The sequence below is a fragment of the Ailuropoda melanoleuca genome, chromosome 18 (assembly GCF_002007445.2).
Source record: "Ailuropoda melanoleuca isolate Jingjing chromosome 18, ASM200744v2, whole genome shotgun sequence".
NCBI lineage: Eukaryota > Metazoa > Chordata > Mammalia > Carnivora > Ursidae > Ailuropoda > Ailuropoda melanoleuca.
In genome coordinates, this window is record NC_048235.1 from 30,874,430 (window position 1) to 30,886,724 (window position 12,295).

Genomic DNA, 12,295 nt, shown 5'->3' on the forward strand with positions numbered 1-12,295 from the left:
GAGATTTCCCACATACCCACTGTCCCTATTATATGTACAGCCATTACCAACAGCCCCACCAGAAAGGTACATCTGTTACAAGTGCTGATGAACCTACATTGACCATCAGAGTCACCCGAAGTCCACAGCTTACATCAGGGTTCACCCTTGGTGCTGCACATTTTAGAAGCCTGGGCAAATGTATAATGACATGTACCCATCATTACAGTATCATTCAGTATTTTCATTGCCCTAAAAATCCCCTGGGTTCTGATTATTCATTCCTCCCTTTCCTGAACCCCTGGCCACTGGTATTTTACTGTCTGGAGAGTTTTGCCTTTTCCAATTGGAATCGTATTTTCAGACTGGCTTTTTCCACTTAACACAGCCACTCCTGAACTCCACTACTTTAAGTATCTTACAAAGTATTTCAATTTTGTATTACTTATCCCTAACCACAAGTTACCAATGCAAGTCCTGCACTTGGGAACGTCCTTTCAAACCTCTGGCAAACACTGTGGCTTCACCCCAATCATCCCCTGGCTCCGTTCCTATACATTCAGAAGGTCAAGAAATTGAACAAATAAGCAGGTTACTACCTTTATCTTAAATTTTGTCCAGTGTCTTTTTAGAACTCTTAGAGCCCTTCCACGGTTCTTTCATAACCTGTCAACAGTATTATTTCCGTTTACCAATTAGGACACGAAGGCAGACAGAGACAGATCCAGTCCTTCTGACTCCTAACCCAGTACCGCTCCCATCACATTCCCACACGTTTAGTGATTAGATCAAAAGGACCTGCTATTTCATGGCACTGAGTCACAAACGCTAGTTCCTATTTTGGACCCTCCAGTTCTTCCACTTTCACGTGATCATCATCACTGCTAACATTTACTGAATGCTAACAGCAACATGTGACCCCGAGCTCACATAACAAATATTTTACACATATGGCCCTCAGGTAAGTCTCACAACCCTATGGTGGAGGTCTTGCTACCATTGCTATTTGACGCAGGACTAAATGGAGGCTTAGAGGATTATGTACGTTATCCAGAATGACACAGCTACTATGTAGCAGAGCAGGAAGTCGGAGCAGGGGATCTGTCTCAGAGCCCGCGCTCTTTTACCACCATGCCCTCCTAGCTCCCAAACAACTCTGAAATAAATGAACACTTCCTCCATGCCAGGCCTGCTCTACAGAACTTCTTGTGGTCGGCGGAAAAACCACAAGGCCAATCTGGATTATTCATGTATCAGAATTTGGTGTTCTTAGAATCCAAGGTACAAACCTGCTCTTTCATTGTTATAAACTGGCCAAACTGACTCTACATGCCAGATTTCTAACATCCCAGCAGAGGTTGAGGAAATTAGATAGAATTTCTGAGACTTAATTTGCTGAGTCACTGTATCCTTTAAACCTAATTCAAGCCTAATTCTAGGGTCACATCTCTGTTCCACTCTTCCGTCCCTGTCCCCCTTGTCCAGCATTCCCATGGGAAAGTAGCAGCAAAATCCCTCCATCCCACTGGCCATGGTTACTCTGAGCTCCATGGCCTCAAGATGACGGACACTGGGGTCACTGTGACTTCCCATGCCAAGGTTTAGATCTCTTTTCTTTGAATCACAATCAACTGAGAATTCCCAAGGTTATTCTGGGTTCATGTCCCCAAATCATTAAACACATCTGGCAATAAACTAGTTTCTTCACTTAGTTCAGAGGTTGGCAAACCATGGCCTGTGGGCCAAATCTGGCTTTGGCCTGTTTTTCTAAGACTCATAAGCTAGGAATGGTTTTTACATCTTTAAAGAATTGTAAAAAACAAAGAATAATTTGTGACAGAGACCACAGCCAGCAAAGCCGAAAATACTTACTATCTGACCCTACAGTTTGCCCACCCATGACCCAGCCACTCCTCCCCCCCCCCACCCCTTAAGTTCATGTTTATTAGTGCCAGACTCCAGAACAGAGAGAACAGTAACCTAGCCAAACAAGTTATCTGGCCAGCACTAAACAATCCTCACATAAATTCTTAGAAGTAAGGAGAAAAAGCAAGCAAACTGCAGTTACCAAACAGAGTTCCAAACATCCTGCTGGCTCAGCAGAGTAGCCATTAAGGCCTGAAGAGTGGTATCTTAGGCCCCCTTGACNCCCCCCCCCGGCATTGACCACCGCTCTACCGTCCTGCCCCACCCCTTAAGTTCATGTTTATTAGTGCCAGACTCCAGAACAGAGAGAACAGTAACCTAGCCAAACAAGTTATCTGGCCAGCACTAAACAATCCTCACATAAATTCTTAGAAGTAAGGAGAAAAAGCAAGCAAACTGCAGTTACCAAACAGAGTTCCAAACATCCTGCTGGCTCAGCAGAGTAGCCATTAAGGCCTGAAGAGTGGTATCTTAGGCCCCCTTGACACAAACTTTAATCTCTGAAAATAATATCGGAAAATTAGTCACAGAGGAGCTCTACCACACAATTTCCAGATAACTGCTCATTTAGGAGAGGATATCACTTTGCTTCAGGTAAAATGTAACCATGATTCCGTAAGTATGAGGTAGTATTTGCTCATTCTCTAAATTTCCACAGCTCTCAGCCAAACTCACGGAAAGTTAATTTGGACCAAAGTTCCCCTAACAGCCCAAAGGGTCCAGAGGAAAAAACCTAAGAACCAAGTAGTTCTGAGCATTTTAGAAGGGAATGTGACAGAACCCATCACTAAGCTAACTAAACCTTTCGACCCACAGAATGGCAAATCTGGGCCTTTAAGCCCCCAAATGACCCAATTTCCAGTGCTCCTCAGTTCTCAGAGTGACGAGTTCTTTCATACAACAAATATTCACTGGGCACATACTATGTGCTGCCACACATTATGTCAGGTGGTATTTAGTGATGAACAAATATGCCTAGAGGCAAGTGTTACGCAAATAAGCATACACAAAATTGTAATTTCACACGTTGATAATTGTTAGCAAGAAAAAGAGGATCCTGGAAGAGAAAATAACAGAGAAAACGTCATTTAAATAGGTCATGTAAAACCAATTCGGACCCAATCACAAGACAGGGACTATTATGATTCCTAACTGCAGAATCAAATACATCTGACCCCTGAACAGCAATACAGGTTTGAACTGTCAGGTCCACTAATACATGGATTTTTTTCATAAATACAGTACCATAAATGTATTTTCTCTTTCTTATGACTTTTTAAAAATTTTATTTATTTTGAGACAGAGTCTAAAGGCACGCACACGCAAGCCCTCGAGGGGGCAGAGAGGAGGGAAAGGAAAAGAAGACAGTCTCAACCAGACTCCATGCTCAGTGCGGAGCCCAATGCAGAGCTCAATCTCACAAACCTGAGATCATCACCTGAGCCGAAACCAAGAGTCAGACACTTAACCAACCGAATGAGCCACCAGGGCAGCCCTCATTATGATTTTCTTAGTAACATTTTCTTTTTCTAGCTTACTTTTTTAATAAAAATACAGCGTATGATACATATACAAAATACTGTTAATCTAACCTACTGTATCAGTAAGGTTCCTGGTCAACAGTAAGCTACTAAGTTTTAGGAGGGTAAAAAGTTACATGCAGATCTTCGACTGTATAGGGACTTGGTGTCTTTTTAAGAACCATGTTGTTCAAGGGCCAACTGAATTTCTTTTCAGCTAGCTCTCTGTGACACATCCTACTTCAGGAGACCATGACTACCAAGATATGTCCAGAGAGATGTCACATACCAATTCAAAGGAAGAACATATTATCATTTTATTAAACATAAATGCTTAGGCAACACAGGGATAATGCATTTTTTAAGCACACCCAAGCACAATATCTGTCACATATTAAATCTCAATAAATGGTATGTACCGTCATCATTCCACTAGGATCAGAAAAAACCCAGGGTACTGTCTTCAGTTTTTTTCTTTAAAGATTTACTTATTTATTTTAGAGCGAGCATGCCTGCGTGCAAGAGAGAGCAAGAGTACATGCGTGAGTGTGGGGGGCGGGGCAGAGGGAGAGAGAGAACCCCAAGCAGACTCTCTGCTGAGCCCAGAGTCCAATGTGGGGCTCAATCCCAGGACCCTGAGATCATGACCTGAGCCAAAATCAAGAGTCGGCCACTCAACTGACTGACCCACCCAGGTGCCCGTCTTCAGTTCTAAATACCAAACTTTAAGAGAGCTAGATAGAGAGGAAAGCATTTTAAAGTATGTCACAAAACCCACAGGCCAAAAAATACTACATGCCTAACACGCACTAGGTGTTCAGTAAAAAGGTTAGTTGTAAAGCACAGAAATGTGAATTAAAACTAGTGAGACAGCAAAAAACCAATTTCTTTTAGAAACCACTGTACTGGAGATGATGAGAAAATATTCTCAAATACTGCCAGCTGGAGTGTAAAAATGGCACCACCTCTTTAGACAACGACTCAGTAAAAGCCATCAGAATTTTAAATGCACATAACCTTAGCTCCAGCGACTCCACCTCTACAAATGTACCCTGAAGATAAATCAGAGGGGTCCCTGAGTGGCTCACTCAGTTGACCATCTAACTCTTGATTTTGGCTCAGGTCATGATCTCAGGGTCCTGGGATCAAGCCGCCCCCATCAGGCTCCACCATGGGTGTGAAGCCTGTTTAAGATTCTTTCTCCTCCTCTTTCTGCCCCCCCCCCCAAACTCGCACACACGCTCTCTAAAAAACAAAACAAACAAATAAAAACAGATAAATTAGACAGTAGTTTTCAACCAGGGGCCATTTCCACCCCCCAACTTCTCCCCTCTCCCCCAACATTCCCCCCACCATTTGATAATGTTTGCATACATTTTTAGTTGTCAGGACTTGGGATGAGGAGCTACTGGTAACGAATGCAAAGAAGACAGGGATACTGCTAAACATCCTGTAATACGTAGACCACCTCTGACAGCAAAGAATCATCCAGCCCCAAATGACAATGGTGCTAAGGCTGAGAAACCCTGTACTGATACATATACAAGATGATGTATGTGCACGGTTACTGACTGCAGCACTCTTTGTAATATCCAAAGAAACATCAACGACCACAATTAACAGAAGATACAATGGAATGCTATTCATCTGTTAAATGGAAAAAGACATTTACTTGTGCACTGATAAAGAAACAATCTACCAGTTAGATGCAGAACAATGTCCACAGTAAATACGAATTGAGAGGGAGGAAAAGGAAAAATATACACAGTTTAAATGTATTTGCAAAGATACAGATTTCTGGAAAGATACAAGAATGGCTCTAGTTGCTGCCCCTAGGAGTGTGAGGGAGAGGTCACTTTATCTTTTTGCTACCTTTAAATTTTTATTTACCATTTTGAATAGGTAATAGTGCTGGGTGAATTGAATGTCAAGTATATCAGAGTAGTGGAGTATAAGAAATTTGCTTGAATGAAATACTGGTGCTTAGGAGGAAGTATACAGTGTTTCCAAGGAAACAGGGCAGCACTCAGCGCTACTAGGCTGAAGTGAACCTGAAGTGCTAAAAAACTAGGACTATACATAGAGCTATCAATTCTAAATAAAATAAATGGTTTAAAACAAAGTCAAGATACAATAAGCTAAAGGATAAGTCAACTCACCAGAAAGAAGACAGTAATATGGTCAGTTTCGGGGTCTTGGTCTTAACTAAGGTCACTCTGACCTCATGTAACTTTCCCCTTGCCTACAAGGCACTAACCTGAGTTAGCACTGGGTAATAAGAAACCTGGTACCAAGTTCCCCCAAAGCAATATGAAGTCTTCAAAGCTGGAAAAGAAAAAAAGGACAAAGGACACAAGATATTTTGATATTTGGGGGCAATTGGCCTAAGAAAGGACAATTTGACTCACGGGGGTTTTAAGACCCAAGACGTTTCATTACCCAACTTGAACGCTGCTCCCAGAGCTCCATCTCGGAAATGGTGCTTTTACATTGGAGTACTGTATATGTAACTGGAAGCAACTTCCTGGCCTTTTTTTTTTTTTTTTTTTTTTGATCTGGCCTATCTCACTCAGCATAATTATTCTGAGAGTCATTCATGTTGCTGCACATGTCACAAGTTCATTCCTTTCACTGCTGAGCTATAGTTCAATGCATAGATATACCACATTTACTTATGAATTCACCTACTGATGAACAACTGGGCTGTTTGAGTTTGGGACTGTTATAAATAAAGCTGCTATCTGCCAGTCTTCATATAGACATACATTTTTATTTCTCTTGGGTAAATACCTAGGAGTGGAACAACAGAGTCTAAAACACGTGTATGTTTACCTGCCAAATTGCTTGCTTGCTTTTTTTTTTTTTTAAGATTATATTTAGGGGCACCTGGGTGGCTCAGCAGTTAAGGGTCTGCCTTCAGCTCAGGTCATGATCCCAGTGTCCTGGGATCGAGCCCCATGTCTGGCTCCCCGCTCAGTGGGGAGTCTGCTTCTCCCTCTACCCCTGGCCCTGCTTGTGCTCTCTCACTCTCTCTTTCCTTCTCTCTCAAATAAATAAATAAATAAAATCTTCAAAAAAAATTAAAGATTTTATTTATCTGTCAGAGACAGAAAGAGCACAAGCAGGAGGAGCAGTAGGCAGTGAGAAGTAGGCTCCCCACTGAGCAGGAAGGCCGATGTGGGACTCAATCCCAGGACCTTAGGATCATGACCTGAGCCAAAGGCGTGTGCTTAACCAACCGAACCCCCCAGGCATCCCGCCAAACTGCTTTCTAAACTGGTTGTACCATCATTTTGCATCCTCACCAGCAGTATATGAAAGTTCCATTTGCTCTACAACCTTGCCAACACTTGATAGGATCAGTCTTTAATTTTAGACACACTAATCAATGTGAAGTTCTATCTCATAGTTTTAATTTGCATATCCCCAGTGACCAATGATAGTGGATATCTTTATGCTTATTTGCCATCCATCTATCTTTGGTAAAGTGTTCAAATCTTTACCCATTTTTTATTAGGTTATTTTATTACTTAGTTTTGCTACTGGCTGTTTTTTTAAAAATCAAACCTTTTCCCCCCAACGACTAAATAGTGTTATTTAAAATGAGAAAGCATTATTACTGGACTACACACTTAAAAATGGTCAAGATGGCTAAAAAAGAGAGAGAGAGAAAGCATTTCATCACAAAGGTACAAATCTGTAGACCATCAGACTTCTTTGTTCAACTTGCTACAAACTTGAAACAATCCTAATTATGCAAAGAAAAATCACTAAGACATGAAACAAAAAAACCAATGATCACAACCACAAACTCTATTTTAACCTCAGAACTGAGTATTACTAAGAACCTAAAATGCTCCTTTATCTTTATACTCAGCTGACAGAGATTCCGTGTTGTCCAACACAGCAGCCATTAACCACATATAACTCTTGAACACCTGAAATGTGGGTAGTCCAAATTAAAATATGCTGTAAATGTAAATAAGATACACATTGGATTTAAATGTTCTATGAAAAACTGAATATAAAAGACCTCATTAATAATCTGTATATTGATTACATGTTGAAGTGATATTCTGGATAATTTGGGTTAAATAAAATACATGATTAAAATTATTTTCATGTGTCTCTTTGTACTTTTTTAAAAGTGGCTCTTACACGGGATGCCTGGGTGGCTCAGCTGGTTAAGCATCTGGCTTCGGCTCAGATCATGATCCCAGACTCCTGGGATCAAGTCCCACATCAGGCTCCTTGCTCACTGGGGAGCCTGCTTCTTTCTCTGCCTGCCACTACCCGCCCCCCCCCCCCCCCCCCCCCCCTTCTCCCCCCCNCTCTCAGACAAATAAAATCTTTGAGGGGAAAAAAAAATTTTTTAAAAGTGGTTATTAAGAAATGTAAAGTTATATATATGGTGTGTTTTGTATTTCCTATTGGATAGCACTGATCAAAAACGTTTATTTTTTATTTATTCATTTTATTTAAGTAGGCTCCACACCCAGCATGGAGCTCAACGATGGGCTCCAACTCATGAATCCGAGATCAAGACCTGAGCTGAGATCAAGAGTCGGATGTTTAACTGACTGAGCCACCCAGGTGCCCCTGATCACAAATTCTGAAAGCAGACACTGAAAATAAAATATGTGTAACTGGTAAAGAAAAAAAATATACATAAATATTTTTTTCCTCTCCATTCTGCTGTGTGAAGAAAATGTTACCAGAGAGGAGCTTAGAGTTGGAACTCAGGCGTCTCCTTAGTTAAGAGTTCAGGCACAGTTTTGTTACTATTTGGTCTGCGCAAGTCATTCAGCTTCCCTGGATTTCAATTTCCACACCAGTTTTTTGGTATTTTAATTCAAAACGTCAACAACAATTCATTATGCTTCTACTTTTTACAGTGCATTATTCTAATATTGCAGATCTTGGGCTTATTTTAAAGGAGGTGCAATGCAAACATAAGGCAAACTAAAACAGTGCCCAAAGAAAGGAGAGAAGGTCCTGTGACTGGTGGCAGGTGCATGGGTATGCATGTTTTAAAGGAGAGAGAGTACCTTTAAAGGAGTTAGGAAAAACTACAAGCTTTATAACATTCCTACTAATTCTAAAATTCAGTGCTTTTAAGAAGCATTCATCATGCTATCCTAAATATTTTGTAGTTTAGTGATACATGGACTTGATGATACTTGGTCCAGTCCTCCCCTGAGCATCATGATACAGGAAGAAGTAAATGCCACACCGTAATGAGGTTCTACTTGAAGAAACAATTTTGGAGTACAGTTCAACCAGGGTCACGATCCCTAGCTTCTATCTCCAGAAAGCAAGAGATTTTTTAATAAAAAGTAACATTTTGTGATGTGCCTACAGATAAGAGAAGTGGTTTATTCTTCAGAAATAACTGCAGAAACCAGTTACCACGCTAGAATCCTAGCTAACCCCTGCACTCTTTCTGATACCACAAACACACACACACACACACACACAAAACCCACACAAGGGGTGCCTGGGTGGCTCAGTCGGTTAAGTGCTGACTCTTGATTTCAGCTTAGGTCATGATCTTAGGGTCCTGAGTGTAAGGTTTTGTATTTGGTGTGGAGTCTGCTTAAGATTCTCTCTCTCCCCTTTCTTCCTCCTTCTCCCTCCCCCCCCCCAAAAACCACAAAACCCACACAAAACATAAAAGTTCTCCCTGCACCCATGTCTTTAGGGTAACGATTTACCAAGACACCCCGATGCTGTTATCTGGGCAGTTATTTCCATAAGCGGGATGCATGTGATGACCACTGTATTTAAGTCACAAGCTAACAAACTTCATCCTGAAAATAATTTATAAACAACTATGTCACATCATATAAACCAAGCTTAAAAACAAACTCAATGAACTCTATATACAAAGATTCCTTTGCTCACAGCATTCCTTGGAGGTACAATATCCCCTCCAATTTCAAGGGCAAAAACTGAGGTACAAGGACTGAATTTACCTGTCTTTCCTGAGATAAGGAAACTTAACAGCACGAAGTGTGCTAAGAAATACGTACTATGGGGGCGCCTGGGTGGCACAGCAGTTAAGCGTCTGCCTTCGGCTCAGGGCGTGATCCCGGCGTTGTGGGATCGAGCCCCACATCAGGCTCCTCTGCTATGAGCCTGCTTCTTCCTCTCCCACTCCCCCTGCTTGTGTTCCCTCTCTCGCTGGCTGTCTCTATCTCTGTCAAATAAATAAAATCTTAAAAAAAAAAAAATAACGTACTATGGTTTTGGAAAAAACAAAAAAAGAAAAGAAAGCAAACACCTAATTCATGTTACATCCAGTCTAGGATTTTTATCTACTGATGGTAAGAAAGGATGTTGTATAGGAAGGTACTACTGTTCCCTCTGCTATCAAGAGCAAAACTTCAGCAGTGATGCCAAATCATCCAGTTTCCCTTACTCTTTCTTAAATAGCTGTGAATGTTATCTACATCTTTTAAAGTCAGTAATTATTCTCAGTCTGGTATTCCCCTTCTAAGGTCACAACTTTCCCATGTTTACTAAAAGCTGTGATCAGAATTTCTCATTTGTCCCATATCTGGCTTAAGAAATACTTTAAGACATATCCCCTAGTTTTACTATTCCAGAATTTGATGGAAAAATTCCTATTAATAATACCCATCCAAACCTTTCATTGTAAAAGTCTTCAGTTATAGCCCTTCAAGACATTTCCCTTTCCTGAAAGAAACAACTTAAAGACAGTACTATGGTATAGGAGAAAGTAGACTGAATGTGGAGTTGGGAGGTTTCCAGCCTCAGTTGGACTCTTATTCCCGGTTAATCTGGACAAGTCACTGAAACTCTAAGGACCCTGAGGGTGCATCAAAAATGAAAAAGTTAGAAAGATGATTTGGAAGTTCTCATCCACATCCAAAAGACTTTTTGTTTCAACCCTTGATCATTTTAGGTGCCCTCTTCTGGCCCTTCTCCAATGCTATTACATATTTCTTAGTTGAAGGACTTCCAATAGTAGACTATGTCCCAAAAAAGTACATTATGACTTTACACACTGGTACGTTTTTTATTTTGAATCTCACGCTACTTTTGACAGCAAGTACTTATCACAGAGCTTAGGAGAGGCGGAAATGGATGGGACAGGCTCAACCTGAAGATCAGTTGTTGAGGCAGGATGATGGACACATGCTGGCTCACTATTTTGTCTATTTTGCTATGTCTGAAAGTCTCCATAATACAAAGTTGGTAAAAAGCAAAACAAAACAAAAACACTACCAAAGTGAGACGAGAATACCAGACTGGCATTATTACAGGACTCATTTCTCCAGTCTCTGGCACATGGATAACTGCTTTCACACCATTTCCCTTGGGTTGAAATAGAATCTACAGGAGATGAAACTAAGCAGAGGCACTCAAAGTTCAGTCAAAATTATGGAAAATGAACCAGAAAGGAAATGCTCTCAAGAAGGTTATCACTGAGAAGATCCACGGCACTGAGGGCATGAGCAGTGACAGGCACTTATATCTAGTACAGTACAGAACTTATTTCGAGCTATTCCATATGTTTCATACGTTATATTTTCCCTAACTTTGAAACTGCAAAAGTTAAAACCCTACGTGAAACGGAAGTGAATAAATAAACAAGACCCTGTGGCAGGAGGATGCCTTGCAGGGCGTGAAATCAAAACGGACAGATAAGGGATTTCGGGGTTTAAGAAATTCGAAAGAAAGAAAAATGGGTTCCTCTGGAGAACAAGCGAGGAAAATCTACATCCCCGTGAAGCCAAAGGACATAAGGAAAGAAATTACAGGTGAAGGCGCCTCCCCGTGATCTCTAATAATCCCTCAGCCCTCCCAAGCTCCACTCCTCCACGCTCGGGGAGGGCGGGCTGCGGAGCACCTGGGATGCGGGAGAAGCCCGGAGAGCCCGTCCGGGGTGGGACCGGACGGAGCAGGGAGTGGCGGCAGCCGCCCGGCACCGGCCTCCGGGAGTGCGGGACGCGGGCTCCGGGGCGCTGCGGCGGGACCGGAGGGCGGCGCCGCAAGCGCTCGCCGGGGGAGGGGCGCGGACTGTTCCACTGCGGCCGAGGGGGCGGTACGTTCCGAACGGCCGGGAAACCCCAGGAAGAGGCGATGGTGTCTCCTGACGCCGGAGCGGCGTAGGGAGGGGGGGTTCCCGGACCGCAGGCCGCTCGTGGGGTGCCTGGGCCCCGAACCCCCAGGCCCGCTGTCGGCTCCCCTGGGGCCAGTGACCCTCAGGACCGGAGGGAACTCGGTCATACTCACCGACCGCGAGGCTCCGGGGCTCCCAATGCCTCCGTGGACGATACCTCCCGCCCTTGGCCGCCGCCGCCGGCCGAGGCGTGCGTAAAGACGTGCGCGCACCCGCCCTTTGTCTACGCCGCTTTGACGTGACCCCTCGCGTCCCATCCCCACCCCTCCCGCCGTTATCCCTGGGCGGGGCGCCGCGTCACCTGCCCGCGGTCGGGCTCGCCGGGAACAGACCGAGGCGCCCCCTGGCGAGCGAGGACCCGTTACCTCGGGCTGGCCGAGCGCCGCGAAAGCTGCTACTGTGCTTGCAGGGCCCTGGTCGCCTGCCCCTCAACGTGGCGCGCGTACCCCGGGATTCCTGCTCGGATAAGGGGAGCGCTTCCCCAAAGAGGGGGTCTCCACGTTTCTGAGCTGTGCCCGGGCCCGAATACTGGCTACTTCCCCCAAGATGCGCTCGCGTAGGTTCTAGAGCGGGTGAAATCAGTCCTGATCAGCGAGAAAGCCTTGAGTCACTAAATTATCTTGTCGTCTTGGGGTTGTTGTGAGTATGCGGTGAGATACAGTTCTGTATGTAAAGAACCTAGCTCAAGGACTGGCACGCTCAAGAAACATTAGCTGCCATC

General features: G+C 43.4%; 1 protein-coding gene across 2 annotated transcripts in view; it reads right to left on the bottom strand.

The window, feature by feature from the left end:
• The window catches only part of GPAT4 (glycerol-3-phosphate acyltransferase 4), a 34,565-nt gene extending 22,722 nt beyond the window's left edge, over nt 1-11,843 (bottom strand). Inside the window, exon 1 of one of the 2 annotated variants that reach the window (XM_019798976.2) lies at nt 11,688-11,843. The gene's annotated coding sequence lies outside the window, so the exon portion shown is untranslated. The remainder of the gene's footprint in view (nt 1-11,687) is intronic. The other variant, XM_034647493.1, reaches the window with a different exon arrangement.
• Nucleotides 11,844-12,295: the final 452 nt, after the last annotated feature.